Raw genomic sequence first — 14,527 nt, forward strand, 5'->3', positions numbered from 1 at the left:
TTTAATTTAATTTTATTTTTAAACTTTACATAACTGTATTAGATTTGCCAAATATCAAAATGAATCCGCCACAGGTATACATGTGTTCCCCCATAACGTAGTTTACAAATGGATGGAAATTGTATAGGGGAGTGGAAGGAGCAGCCAAGACGGAAGCCTTAAAGGAAATGAGGCCCTGGTTTCAGGTTAAGAATGTTCACCTGGAACTTCCCTGGCTCTCCAGTGGTTACGACTTCACCTTTCAATGCAGCGGGTGCAGAGGGTGTGGGTTCAATCGCTCATCAAGACGCTAGGATCCCATATGCCAGATTTCTTGTGACCAGAAAACCAAAACATAAAACAGAAGCGATATTGTAACAAAATCCAATGAAGTGAAGTGAAGTGAAGTCGCTCAGTCGTGTCCTACTCTTTGCGACCCCGTGGACTGTAGACTGCCAGGCTCCTCTGTCCATGGGATTCTCCAGGCAAGAATACTGCAGTGGATTGCCATTTCCTTTTCTAGGGGGTCTTCCTGATCCAGGGATGGAACCCACGTCGCCTGCATTGCAGGCGGATGCTTTAACCTCTGAGCCACCAGGGAATAAGCAAACAATAAGCGCTTTCTGACTCTCTGTCTCCCGAGTGCGTGCGCTCTTTCTCTCTCTCTCTCCCTCTCTCTCTCTCTCCTGCTATCTTCTAAATAAAATAGAGCTGTAACACTGATTTGCCTAAGAGCTATAACATGGTTTGTCCAAGACCCGAGAGCTGTGATACACCGAGGGCTTTAATGTCCGTCGCTCCAAATCTTTGTTGTTACCAGACAAAGAACTGAGGAACATACACTCGTGTGATATCTATTATATTGAACAAAATTCAATAAAGACTTTAAAAATGATCCACATCAAAAAAAATCTTAAAAAAAAAAGAATTCTCACTTGGATCAGGCCCCACAAAACCTCCCCTCCAGACTCTCCATAGTCTTACCTTCTGCTGACCTGATACAGATGAAAAAGAGACTTTGGAAACCATAGTGAAAGGTGATGGAGCCACAAAATGAGACTGGACCCTTGAACTACTGTTTGAAGGGAAGTCACTAGCTTTGGAAATTATGAGTGTGTGTATGTGTGTAATGCATCTAGTTCTCAGATTAGCCGTATTTATGATTACATATAATACATAACATAAACATATCAGCATATATGTTATGCATTGTGTTTTTATGATAATAAACACATCTAATCTGAGAGCTACACTGCATTATATAATACATGCATATATAATATATAAATATTAAATGCTTTGTGTACTTTCATAAATGCAGATAATCTGAGAACTAGACTAGGATAAAATTTCTAAAATTGTAATACAAGGTCAGAGCAAATCAGCATCAGACAGCCCTGATGCTGACTATCCCACCATGGCTCTTCCATCCTTCACTGACTAAAGACATGTTGGTCCCAGGTGTCAGGATGACATAGTAGCCAGCATATGGAGATAGGTGGCTTTAACTGTATAACAAGGAGGAGCATTGTGCAGACAAAGAGCATGGCAGGTCTCGAGAGCTATCTCGCAAGTAACCTCTTTGTAATTATTTGCAGGTGATAACTACAGACAGATCTAGCCCAGGGCTCTCTGCTAAGTTACTTCCAGCCCCTGCTAAACTCAGGCAGCACAGCAGGCTATATCCAGCCCTACCCACTTTGTTACTAAGGACCCTGTTAATACCCAGTGCACGCTGGGCTTGTCCAGGCAATGCTCACCTCCGTGACTCCTCTGTGTTTAACAGCAGGTCAGCTAACTTCATAATCCTGTCCTGGGTTTTTCTTCCCTGTTTCCATCTCCAAGAAGATTAGAGTCCTGTAATATCTTCCTTCTCTCTATTGACTACAGGGCTGTGTCTAAATGTGATTAGATTTACTCCACGCCGATGCTTCTTGTTTCTGCAGTCACAAACAGCTAAAGGAAGATCCCAGAGATGCTCAACAATTTTGCCTTTTCTATTTTGCCTTTTTATTGCTCTCTGAAGCCCAAGCTGCGTAAGTTAAAACCAATTTATTTCTTCCTTGGACAGACGCTACAGCCATTACATTGGGGGTTAAATGGTTTTCACTCTCCTAAAATGGTTAAGATGCCTGTGTTATTGGCTTATTTCACCTCCCTGTGATCTACATCCTGTGGCCCACTCAGGTCTCGGGGGTTTTGGAAGCAGGGTAGTGGAGTCTTGGGGGCGCTGGTTTTATTGAAGGGGCCTCAGCACATCATCTGTGATGAACAACCTGTGAGTCTGATATCTCTCTGGATCCTTGGAGCCCAGCCTAGGTACGGAGGAGTGCAGGATGGGCTTTTCTTTCCCACTTGTAGCATAGCTTCTATTCTTAGGTTTGCATCCAAAGGCACAAGAGACCAGGGCTGCCAAGGGTCCTTCAGAGTGTCCTAGTCACATCCAGCCTGATGACCTGAAGCTGCTTTGGTACCAGCTTCTTTCTCCTATCTTTCAACGTATTTGGGAAGAAGATTCTGGGTAATGTTTCTGTATAGCTTATCTTGTTATATGTCCATCCTGAAATTCAGGGCATTCCCCATAGAGTCTAACTCTAATCCCTCTCTTTAAATCGCTGCTTGTTTTGTCTTCTATTTTCCCTGTTCACAATGGAACAGTGTTGTGGTGGCCCCTCAACAACTATGCCCTATTCAAGTCTATTTTCTTCTTCTCTGAAAAAGAATGCTATGGGACTTTCCTGGTGGTCCAGTGGTTAAGACATTGCCTTCCAATGCAGGGTGTATGGGTTTGATCCCATATGCCCTGTGGCCAAAAAACCAAAACATAAAACAGGAGTAACATTGTAATAAATTTGATAAAGACTTAAAAAAAAAGGATGCTCTAATTTGACTAATAAAGGACAATGCCATGCATTTTATACCTAGAAAAGCCTGTTCTCATGATTTTCTTCCCTATGCTACAGATATTGAGGTGAAATGAAGGAGAATTAGAAATTTGAGGAATGAGTCATTTGTAACTAGCTTTTGCTGCTCCTGAGAAAGAAGGAATGGAGCAGGACTTTAGCCCAAGTGATGCAACGATGCTGAGCCCTGTGCTCAGGCAGAGGAAACAGAAGGAACAGATGCACAGCAACAAAGGGCAGTCAGTGGTCGAGGAGAATAACAGAGGAACAGGCCAGGATCCAGGGAACTGCGTCTATCTCTGCTGCTGGGCATTTTCACTCAGCTCCTGCCCAGCTCACCAGGGTCACCTCTGGTCCTGATATAACCAAGTGTATTATTTTGATTTTGCTTATTTCTTATCTAAATCACCTGTCAGCTCTTCATTTCCTTACACATTCCCTAGTTTGTATTCCAAAATCACCTTTCTAATGCCACTTCCCTTCTTAATAAGCTTTAATGGCTCCTCATTGCCTATAAGATAAAACTGCATGCATAATTGACCATAATACAGTAGGCTAATAATAGCTGCCATTTAGTGAGCCCCTTTAAGGGGATCATGCTGAGTGCATTATATAGATGGTACCTAAACCTCACAACTGTCCCGCAGGGTCAGTATAATTATTCCCATTATACAGATGAGGGAGCTGAGTCTCCAAGAGATAAGGGACCTACCAAGTGGTGAAGTCTGGATTTAAACCCAGGATTTTTTTTTTTTATTATTATTATTCCAAACTCATTACCCTCACAGTAGAGTGTGTAAGTTGTGCTCATTCATCAAAACGTTCATACTTAATTGACATTAATGCATTTTTATCCACAAATGATTATGGGAAGACAAAAATGGGAGCAATTAAATCTGTTAGAGACATTAAGGAGGGCTTGTCTTTGAAGGATAAATAGAATTGTTTCAAGTAGTTGGAGTGTGGGTGTGTGCAGGATTGGAGTGAGAAAACAAATATTCAGCCCCAAATGAAGCATTCTGCCATAACATATATGGAAAAGAAATCAAATTTCTCTGTGAGAAATGTTCTTTCCATAGATTCATTCCAAACCTATGAACTTAAAAGAAAAATCACATGATTCACTCTAATTTCCTCTACGGAAGGAAATGCTGGTTTGGGGAGGGTAGTCATATATATTTTGTCTTAGAAATCTATAGCCCCGTAAAGAGGTATTTCTTCATAAGACAGTGAGTCTAGTCTCTAGGGAAGAGCATACATCCAGGGAATTATCAAAGCTGTCACCTGAATCTTCCCTTCACTGGACTCTCCAAGTAGGTGAAGCATACTAAACATTTGGTGGGAGGCACTCCCAGAGGGCGCTAGTAGTAAAGAACTCGTCTGCCAATGCAGAAGACATAAGAGACTCAGGTTTGATCCTTGGGTTGAGAAGATCCCCTAGAAGATGGCATAGCAATCCACTCCAGTATTCTGGCCTGGAGAGACCCACAGACAGGGGAGCCTGGCAGGCTAAGGTCCATAGCGTTGCAAAGAGTAGGACTCGACTGAAGTCTCTTAGCACGCATACTCACTGTCTGAAGGGAGAAAGGATTCAGGTGACGGTAGATGGGCAAGAGTTTCCATCATTACCTGGGAGCCTCTGACATCCCATAATAGTGGCCATCTCACACTCACCATGGAGCACCCGGCTTGAGAGGAGGAAGACCCTTCTGTAGTCCTCTGATGTCTGCTGCCCCCGAGACAGGACCTGCCTTTGAATGTGTCCATTTCACGTGTTGTCTGGGAAATGGAGAAATGGTTTTTCCACTTAGTGTTCTGACAGAGGCAGAGACTGATGCCTCCTTCTGACACAAACATGAGTGAGTGAAAAATAACCAACCGACTCTAAGAAAACCCTCCTGAATATGCCAGCATTCTTCCAGAGACAAACACAATTGACTCAAACACAAAACACACGCACCTTTTCCTGTCAAATCCTGTTCTTCCTAACTCAATTCCTCAAGGTGGCTGCAATCTTTGCTTTCTCCGTCCCTGTTATCTGTTGCCATTCTTGCTGGGACTCATAAGAAATAATGTTGTTTTGTTTTCCTTCAGAGTTCAGACATGTCCTGTTGTAAAATTACCATGATTTTCCCCTCTTGTTTTTCTTTATGCACTCCCTTCAAACACATAGCAAAATCATCTCTGATAAACTGGAAACAATTTAGCTTAGTGTGTTGAGCCGCTGGATATGTTCCAGGCCCCATTTCAGGTATCATTTCAAACTCCTTCTTTCATATAGTGTTGGTGTTCTCTGATCATTTTCCTTGGCCTTTCAATATATTATTTTTAGAAACTCCGACGGTATAAGATGATTCCTTGAGTTTCCTAACATGATTTATTCTATTTCAGAGAAATGGCTACAGAAATACACCGACAGTTTCTATTTTCTCTCTCAACTTGCAATGGGACAGACAATTATTGACCTTTTTGGATCAGATAATTATGGAAGCCTAAGGGGAGCACCAAGGGCTATATACTCCCGCTTCTCCCTTTTCATTGTGACTTCACCAATCCAGATTGCAGACTTTTGTTTTGGCAACTAAAGCTCCTCTGTTCAACTAAGAGCTACTGAAACCTGTGCCCACTGTAGACCGCTGCTCTGCAACAAGAGAGGCCACCACAATGAGAAGCCCTCACACTTCAACTACAGTAGCTCCCGCTCACCACAACTCGTAGCCCCTGCTTGTTGCAGCTAGAGAAAGCCCATGCAGCTACGAAGACCCAGAATAGCCAAAAAGAATATAAATGTTTTAAAAATGTCCCATGCCAATCTGAAAAAAAAAAAAAAAAAAAAAGCTATACAGGTAAATTACAGTTAGGGAGTTTTGGCCACATCCCTGGCTCTCATCTCCTTAAGGTCCACCATCATTAACCTTGTATTATTGAAGTGTTTAATAACTTTTCCAAAGATTTTCATTGTAGGCACTCTTAATACAACTGATGCAAATGCTGTAAGTGTGACCTTAAGAATTTTCTCTAAGAAGACTGATCACAGAAGGCAATATACCTGGTCTCCATTTCTCATGCCTTCATTTTCCATCATGATGAGCTTGAGCAGGTCAAGTTTCTTTCCTGACCTTTGTATCCTCCTCTGGAAAAGATAATGTCAGATGAAACTCTCCTGAAGACCCTCGTGAGTACAGCATCTGGTGGGTGACATTCACTATCAACAGCCAGTGGAACAAGTCTTTTATCCTCCTAAGGAAAAGCAAACTAAAGAGAGTTTGTAAAACGACAGACACAGCATAAGCTCTGTAGGCTGTAATCACAGGGGCAAAGGGTGTCAGGTAAGTAATAGGAGACATTTGTGATGTAGAAGGAAAAAACAGCCATACAGCCACAGTGGTCACTCACCCACCCAGGCCAAGACCTCAGAACAATCATGTCCCTAAACAGCTCTGCTTCCATCTCTTCCTCCATCTCTGTTTTTATTGCAATTAAGACTTTGAAGTCTTAATTATATTTTATTTTAGTTGTTTTATTTTGGGCTGCGAGATTATTGCATCAGAGATGAATAATTCTGTATGCTCAGAGCAAAACTGGATGGTCTATCTGACTCCTTTTTTTTTTAATGACACCATCTGCCCAGATTCATTTTTCCTCTGCCCTCACTAGTTGTCCTTTTTCTACTCCTGTGTCTCAGGTAAGACATTTTGGTCAGGTTGTGTTTTCCACCTGCCCCCTCTGTAGCTCTTAAAATCAGCCCCACACACTCCGCCCCATGTACATCACTAAGGGGACTTTGCTTCAGGAGGGCATGTGGCTTAAGGTATTCCTTAGCGCTAAATTTAACTTTACACCTGCTACCTCGATCAAATCATTTTCCTTCTCTATTTGTGCCTGCATTTTGCCTCATATGAAATGGAGATAATAACACTTACCTTCTGCAGCCCACCAGGGTGTTGAGGATTAATTAAAGTTCTTTGAAGATGACAAGTCTTGAATATAGTTATTATTAGCTAAGCAAACTGCCTGTTTTAATACCAAGGGTCTCTGGGCAGGTCAGACAAGCTCCCTTAAGCACAGTCCTCACTCTCATTTTTCCCATATTACTTTCAGCCAGCTCGAACATGTAGAGGACCTGGGGGTGTTCTTTGGAGAATGTGCTTTTTCAATGGGATTAAGCTGCATAAATAATTGAAAAGTGCCAATGTGTGTGCCCGAAGAGTGCAAAGCCCTTGCTCATCACTTCCCGCCTGCTCAGCCACCTCCACGCAGCAATGACTCAGAGCCTTCCTCAGTTTTCCGAGGGAAGCACTGCAGTGCAGAGGCCACTGCTAATTAATTCTTGGCATATGCACACTATCTCGCTCACTGCGAAATATTTCGCAAAGTGGAATATACCAAAACAAAGAAGACTAGCTCATGTATTCTATTTCAATGATGGAAAAACAGAGGCAGTAAGATATAAGTCTACTTCCCAAGGACAAAAAAATGAAATCCTGATTCTAAAATTTACATTGGGGCTTCCCTGGCAGTCCAGTGGTTTAAAGTCCACCTTTCAATTCAGGGGATGCAAGTTCACCCCATCATTGGGGAGCTAAGATCCTACATGACTTGTGACAAAAAAATCGAAACATAGAACAGAAGCAATATTGTAACAAACTCAATAAGGACTTTTAAAAAATGGTCCCTATCCAGAAAAAAAAAATCTTTAAAATAAACCACAGGTTTTTGAGATGGAGGTTTAAAAGATAGCATTTTAAAATTTGGAATTGTCCATCCTTGGCCTTGTTTCTACTCTTTTTAACAGTAGTTCGGTAACTGTACATCCTGGGAAATAATAGGAAACCTAAGAGGACTCTCAAACTTCTGGCTGTTTCTCACCTGCCCCAATTTATATCTTCTCATTATCAGGTAAGAACCCTATTTGAGGGGTCCAGGTTTCTTAAAGCATGATGATCACAGTGTGCCCCAAACAGTCTAGACACAGTCTAACCAGCATGAAATGAAATGAGATTTCTACCCTATGTTCCAAAAAATATGATCTTCCATAAGACACAAAATACTGATGACTCGTATTACATTTAACATCAACTAACATTGCCCCACGGAGAAGGCAATGGCACCCCACTCCAGTACTCTTGCCTGGAAAATCCCATGGATGGAGGAGCCTGGAAGGCTGCAGTCCATGGGGTCGCTAAGAGTCGGACACGACTGAGCGACTTCTCTTTCACTTTTCACTTTCATGCATTGGAGAAGGCAATGGCAACCCACTCCAGTACTCTTGCCTGGAAAATCCCATGGATGGAGGAGCCTGGAAGGCTGCAGTCCATGGGGTCGCTAAGAGTCGGACACGACTGAGCGACTTCTCTTTCACTTTTCACTTTCATGCATTGGAGAAGGCAATGGCAACCCACTCCGGTGTTCTTGCCTGGAGGATCCCAGGGACGGGGGAGCCTGGTGGGCTGCCGTCTGTGGGGTCGCACAGAGTCAGACACGACTGAAGCGACTTAGCAGCAGCAGCAGCAACACTGCCCCATGAGTTTCAACTCCTGCTAATGAAGGACTTCTTTCCTCTGTCTTGTCTTTTTGACCTATATGCAAGACTCCACATTTATGGATATTTATTTAGCATTCTGGTTTTAGCCTGGTTTCCTCTGCTTGATTAGATCTTTATCAGCCCTAACCTGTCCATACAGGTTGTTAGTTAACTTTTTCTACCAGCAGTGAGAATGTTGATCCTTTCATCTCCTTTACGGATGGCTAGTCTGCAGGGGAAGACCACTCAGGAAAAATAAAAGCAAGGCAGAAGCACGAGGGAGAGTTAATAAATAAAGTATGCAGAGGATAATGACGGAGACAGGATAGTTTAAAATTTCCTGGGTCTTCCCTGGTAGTCCAGTAGTTAAGAACCTGCCTTCCAACGCAGGGGATGCAGGTTCAATTCCTGGTCGGGGAACTAAGATCCCACATGCAGCGGGACAACTAAGCCTGTGCAGCACCGTGAAAGATCCTGAGTGATGCAACCAAGACTAGATTCAGGCAAAATAATGATAAATAAATATTTAAAAATAAAAAAAATCCTACTCTCTTACCATATCTTTCTAAAAGTGTCAGTGTTACAAAATAGGAAGAATTTAACATTTTGCCAGATCACACAATAGGAACATGACTGCTATCAGATGAAATGTGTACGTTTCTAATTTTTCAGGTAATTTCTCTAACTTGTTATAGCTTCGTTTTCCCTAGGTCATTTCACCTTCACATTTCCCATCCAAATACTGAAAAAGCCTCACTAATTTAGGGCCAAAAGTTTTTAATGACTCATATTGAGGATTCCTGCGTTCTTTTTCCATTCCTGGGAATCCTTAATGATGTGGAAGTTATTCCATTATTTTCTGGGGATCTAATTGTTGCATTGCCTACTGTCAAGCCACTAGTTCCCTGACTACCGAGCTTTTTTTGGCTATTAAAAGTTCACCCCTTCACCCTTTTTTGGAAATAAAGCCGGGGATTGTCTTTCATTTCTATTTTTATTAAAAAACTTTAATGCACTGCCATTTTCCCCTCTTGCCCGCAATGATTGCACAAAGAACCAAACGGCAGCCAAGAAAGAGTCTTAAGGAACCCTTAGAGAAATAAGAGAAGTCATAATTGAATAATCTGCCACCAACAGTTATTATCAGGGTTACAGTCTTTCCAATGTACCTTCATGCCAGAGTGCCGGGTTATAAATAGACATGTGCTCTGGGAAAAGGAAGAATTAAGCTGAGAGAGAGAGTGAAGACAATGTAAGAAGGTAAAGCGTGTCTTGTAAAAAGCCAAAGCTTTAAAAAATTAAAGTTGTAATAGCACGAAGATTGCCTTTTAAATTGTCCAAGGGAGATTCTCTTCTCTGAAATCCAGTTTAGGTTAATGGCCTGAGGAAGCCTTGGCTCCAGCCTCCCTGTGAATGTATAAATTAGGTTTGAGCAGCGCTTGCTGGAGGCTCTCCGCACGTCTCAGAAAGAGGCCTGATGCCATCTTTCTTCTTAAATCAACAGTAATAACATAGCAAGATAATTTAAAACCTATTAGCAATAATCATTGTTAACAGGAAAAACAGTGTGGACTGTATTAGAATAATCCAAACAAACAAGAGAGGAATGCCAATCACTTGCAGCTCCTTTTTGACTTGAGTGTGGGCTCAGAGGAAAATGGTGCCAGTGATGGAGGTTTGCATCCAAATACTATGACAATTATTACTTTCCTGGTGGCTGGGTGGTGAAGAATCAGTCTGCCAATGCAGGAGACCTGGGTTTGATCTCTGGGTCAGGAAGATCCTCTGGAGAAGGGAATGGCTAACCATGGGATTTTCTTGACTGGAAAACCCCATGGGCAACGAGCCTGGTGGGCTACAGTCCATGGAATGGCAAAAGAGTCGAACAAGACTCAGTAACTAAACTACAACAATAATATGATAATTGGAAGAAAGGTAAATTAACCAAGCAGATTTCTCTGCTATCCTCACTCCGTGTTGCTTCCTGCTCCCTCTCCAGCATCCCTAGGGTACATAAATATTGACTTCACCACTAAATGTCTCACAACTGTTAATTCCTGTGATGTTTTACTTTTAGGCCACACTTTTCATTTGGCAGTTAGAGCCTGATGAGAAATCTGTGGCAGGGCGTGGGGAGGTGTGGGTGGGAGAGGCCCATCTGCACTGGCCACATCCTCTGGGTTTATTAAAGCTTGCTTGCAAGCCTGGATTCCTGCCTGCAATGTGAGTCTTCATAAAAGTTTATGGACACACAGTCCTCACTTTTGCCCCTGAGGACTTTTGTTCGCCTTAGGGATTTTTCATTAGGCTACTTAACCCCTAGAAAGAAAGAAATAGGCTCGAGATATAGAGATTGGAGGAAGTAATAAAAAGGAAAATAGTGGAATAGGATACAGAGCGTTGCATATTACAAGGACAACCTATGAAGTAATGAGACAGAGTTTCTCCCTTGGGTAATGGAAAACTGTCTCATGACCTACTCAGCACAGGTTTCTCCTGTGGGTGTTTACATCAGTGTCTGTGAGTGCAAGTGAGTCTGTGCAAGGGGAGAGAAGTAAGAGAGAGAGACTCAGCTGGGAAGAACAGGCTTCTGTTGAACCTCTTTAAATGAAAAACAGAGAGATGATCACGTTAAGTGAATAAGTCAGCCAAACCCTGAATATTCATTAGAGGGACTAATGCTGAAGCCCCAGTACTTTGGCCACCTGATGTGAAAAGCCAACTTTTCAAAGGAAAAGACCCTGATGCTGGGAAAGATTGAAGGCAGGAGGAGAAGTGGATGACAGAGGATGAGATGGTTGGATGGCATCACCACCTCAATGGGCATGAGTTTGAGCAAACTCCTGGGGACAGTGAAGGACAGGGAAGCCTGGTGTGCTGCAGTCCATGGGGTCACAAAGAGTTAGACATGACTTGATAGCAAACAATGGCAACAAAAGTCACACAGAGAAAGATACATATCATATGACATCACTTATAAGTAGAATCTAAAAAATGACACAAAAGAACTTATTTACAAAACAGAAATAGACTCACGACATTGTAAGCAAATTTATGTTTTACTAAAGGGGAAATGGGAGGGAAGGATAAATTGGGAATTTGGAATTAATATGTGCACACTACTATAAATAAAACAGACAAATAACAAATACCTATTGTACAGCACAGGGTATTATATTCAATATCTTGTAGTAACTTAGGAAAGAATATGAAAAATACACATATATGTATATATATGTTTATATATATGTATACATACATACATACAGATATAACTGAATCACTTTGCCATGCACCTGAAATGAACACAACACGGCAGATTAACTATATTTCAATAAAAATGGCTAAATTAAAAAACATGAAAAATACATGAGTGTTTGGCACAATTTCCATCCAAGATCGTCCTTCTGTGAATTGGTAGAAGACTTTCCTGTCTCCATATGACACATTAGACTACTTCTTCAGGGCCGGACAGCCAGTAGAATATTATAATTTTATCTTAGATTAGCTAATAGAAAATCCTATAGGCCTTCATGTTTACAAAAAAAAAGAAATGGGAATTTAAAAGTTTAAAAAAAAAGTTCTCCTAGATGTTTAGAGACACTTTTATAAGCTCTTTATTATCATTGTCTAATTTACTGGGTTTTACCATATGCAAAGTGGGCAGATCTTAAGCTTCATGCCTAACATTATCCTACTTATGGAGATGTTGTCTTGTGTGCTTTGCCTCCAGTTGCTCAGTTGTGTCTGACTCTTTGCAACTCCACGGACTGTAGCCCACCAGGCTCCTCTGTCTGTGGAATTCTCCAGGCAAGAATACCGGAGTGGGCTGCCATTTCCACCTCCAGTGGATCTTCCCAATCCAGGGATTGAACCCACATCTCCTGTGTCTCCTGCATTGGCAGCATGTTCTCTACCATTGAGCCACCTATCGATGTTGGATATAATAGCATTTAAGGCCCAAGCAGTGGGCCTGTCCTATTTCCATGCCTTCTGTCTCCCAAAAAGATGCAATTAGCCCTGGTTCATTTTTCAATTTAGTCAGTTGAACATTGAGGTATGCCAACTCTTTCTATTGTTAGTAATTTCATTTATTTCTAGCAGTCATTCAGAGAGCTCCCTTCCTGAACAACAACATTGAAAAAAAACCAAGTGTCTCTTTTCTTGCTTTAATAGAATTGCTTGCAATTTTATCTTATGTCTCTTGCTTGTGTCTATGATTAATCTAAATGTTTTGATAGCTTCCTTCTTAAAAACTAGACTACTCTATTGACTCATTGGTAGGCTGAATTTTTACCACTGAGCCACTTGGGAAGCCCAGAAATGAATTTAGTTGAACTTGAATTTCTTTTTTGTTGATAGTAACCCCTAGATTCTGGAGTGGGATGTAGTCCATATGAACCTGTGGTTTTCGGGGGGAAAAATGTTTGTGTGCCATAAGAAAGGTGAAAAGGAATGCCCATGCTAATAATCGTGCACAAAACAAAATTGACCACATCAATCATGGTATCTTATAAGGGACAATGATAAATGTCCCCAAATCTTTTAAGAGAGAAAAGCCTTTGGGGAATGGCAGTTGGGTACAATTTCACCTAGAATTTAGAGAAATAGACATGTAACTTGATGTCCAAGAGAATTTGACTGAAATCTGAACACTCAGGGCTGGAAGGCTCGATAGCTTGGCATTCCTTCCAAATCTCAAAATTCAATTTTCAGTGGGTCAGTAAAAGGCATTTCGTCTCTCTGAACTTGAGTTCCTCCAGGAAATAGGAATAATTAAAATCAGTGCTCTGATCCAATAAATCAATCCTATCAGTGGATTCAGTGCACTGTCCTCATCCCAGTAAATTGTCACAGAATACATTTATCCAAGGACTTCTTTTGGCTGCTGCTGTTTCAGGGGTAATAAAACAACTGCCACAAGTTCATTTTACAAGTACATATTGAGCACTTATTGTATTCTAGATACTGTTCTAGTTACTGACATATAGAGAATATAGGATAGATAGATTTATGGAATTCAGGGAGCTTTCATTCTACGAGAAGGAAGATAGATCATAAACATTTCACATGAATTTCTCCAAGAATTTTCTTTATCTGAATTTATTCACACAGTGACTGTACAAGATAAATGCATAATAACGGTCAGGCTGAGGTTAATTACATGTGTAACCTTAGGTCACCTGAATCATCTGAATCCTTGCTTTTGAGGCTCTGTACTCATCAGACCCTTGGTAGTTTCCATAGACAACTCATCTGTACTCTCGTGTCATTTCTGTTTAGGTTGAGACCTGGTGTCCTGCGCTGCTCTGGTTGTTAATCATGAATTTCACCTTAAAAAATATTTATTTTTGGCTGTGTCAGATCTTAGTTGCAGCATGCAGAATCTTCACTGTCATAAGTGCACTTAGTTGCCCCACGGCACGTGGGCTCTTGGCTCTCAGATGAGGGATTTAACCCGTATTCCTTGCATCGGAAGACAGATTCTTAACCACTGGACCACTAGGGGAGCACCATGAATTTCGTCTTGAGTGACTGTTATTTTGCCACTCTGCTCAGAGCCATTCTCTGGACACTTGGTTGGTCGTGACCATGGTGTTTCCATGCCTCCAACAGTCTACTCTCTTCTGTTTGGCACAGACTGATGCTGGCCATACTGCCACTGATGACTGTTGATACTTCTATGTCTGCTGTTCAAATGGTATCAGTGCTTCCTGGGCTGTGTACCTGTGTCAGTAGCTCCTATAATGCTATAACATCTACCATGAAAATGACTGACATAGCGATTCTCCAGTGATCCTTCACTATGGATGTTCAGTGCTCACTACCCAGAGTGTCCCGGCACTCACTGTTGCTATTACCATTTCAGGCCACCATTGCTCACACTTTTTTTTCAAGTTCAGAGGCAATTGTTCTTTCTCTGGGCTGTTCAGTAGGTTTGCTTGGGCCCTGAGAGCTATCCTTTACACAAACACATCTGTTCGTTCCTTAAGACACACATATCTGAGTGTGTGAATTTTGCAAATCCACCATTTGGTTATCTGAAACATTTCAGTTTTTTATTCTCATCTCTGGATTCCAGGTTCATCTATTTCATGGTGGATTTTCTAACAGAGGTCCC

General features: G+C 41.6%; 1 long non-coding RNA gene across 1 annotated transcript; it reads left to right on the plus strand.

Annotated features, from left to right (window-relative positions):
* Positions 1-1,239: 1,239 nt before the first annotated feature.
* On the plus strand, positions 1,240-7,514 carry LOC129653688 (uncharacterized). The gene is made up of 3 exons (XR_008715201.1): positions 1,240-1,768; positions 1,870-2,015; positions 5,274-7,514. It is a non-coding gene; the product is annotated as an uncharacterized LOC129653688 (long non-coding RNA).
* Positions 7,515-14,527: the final 7,013 nt, after the last annotated feature.

This window comes from Bubalus kerabau, chromosome 5 (assembly GCF_029407905.1).
Source record: "Bubalus kerabau isolate K-KA32 ecotype Philippines breed swamp buffalo chromosome 5, PCC_UOA_SB_1v2, whole genome shotgun sequence".
NCBI lineage: Eukaryota > Metazoa > Chordata > Mammalia > Artiodactyla > Bovidae > Bubalus > Bubalus kerabau.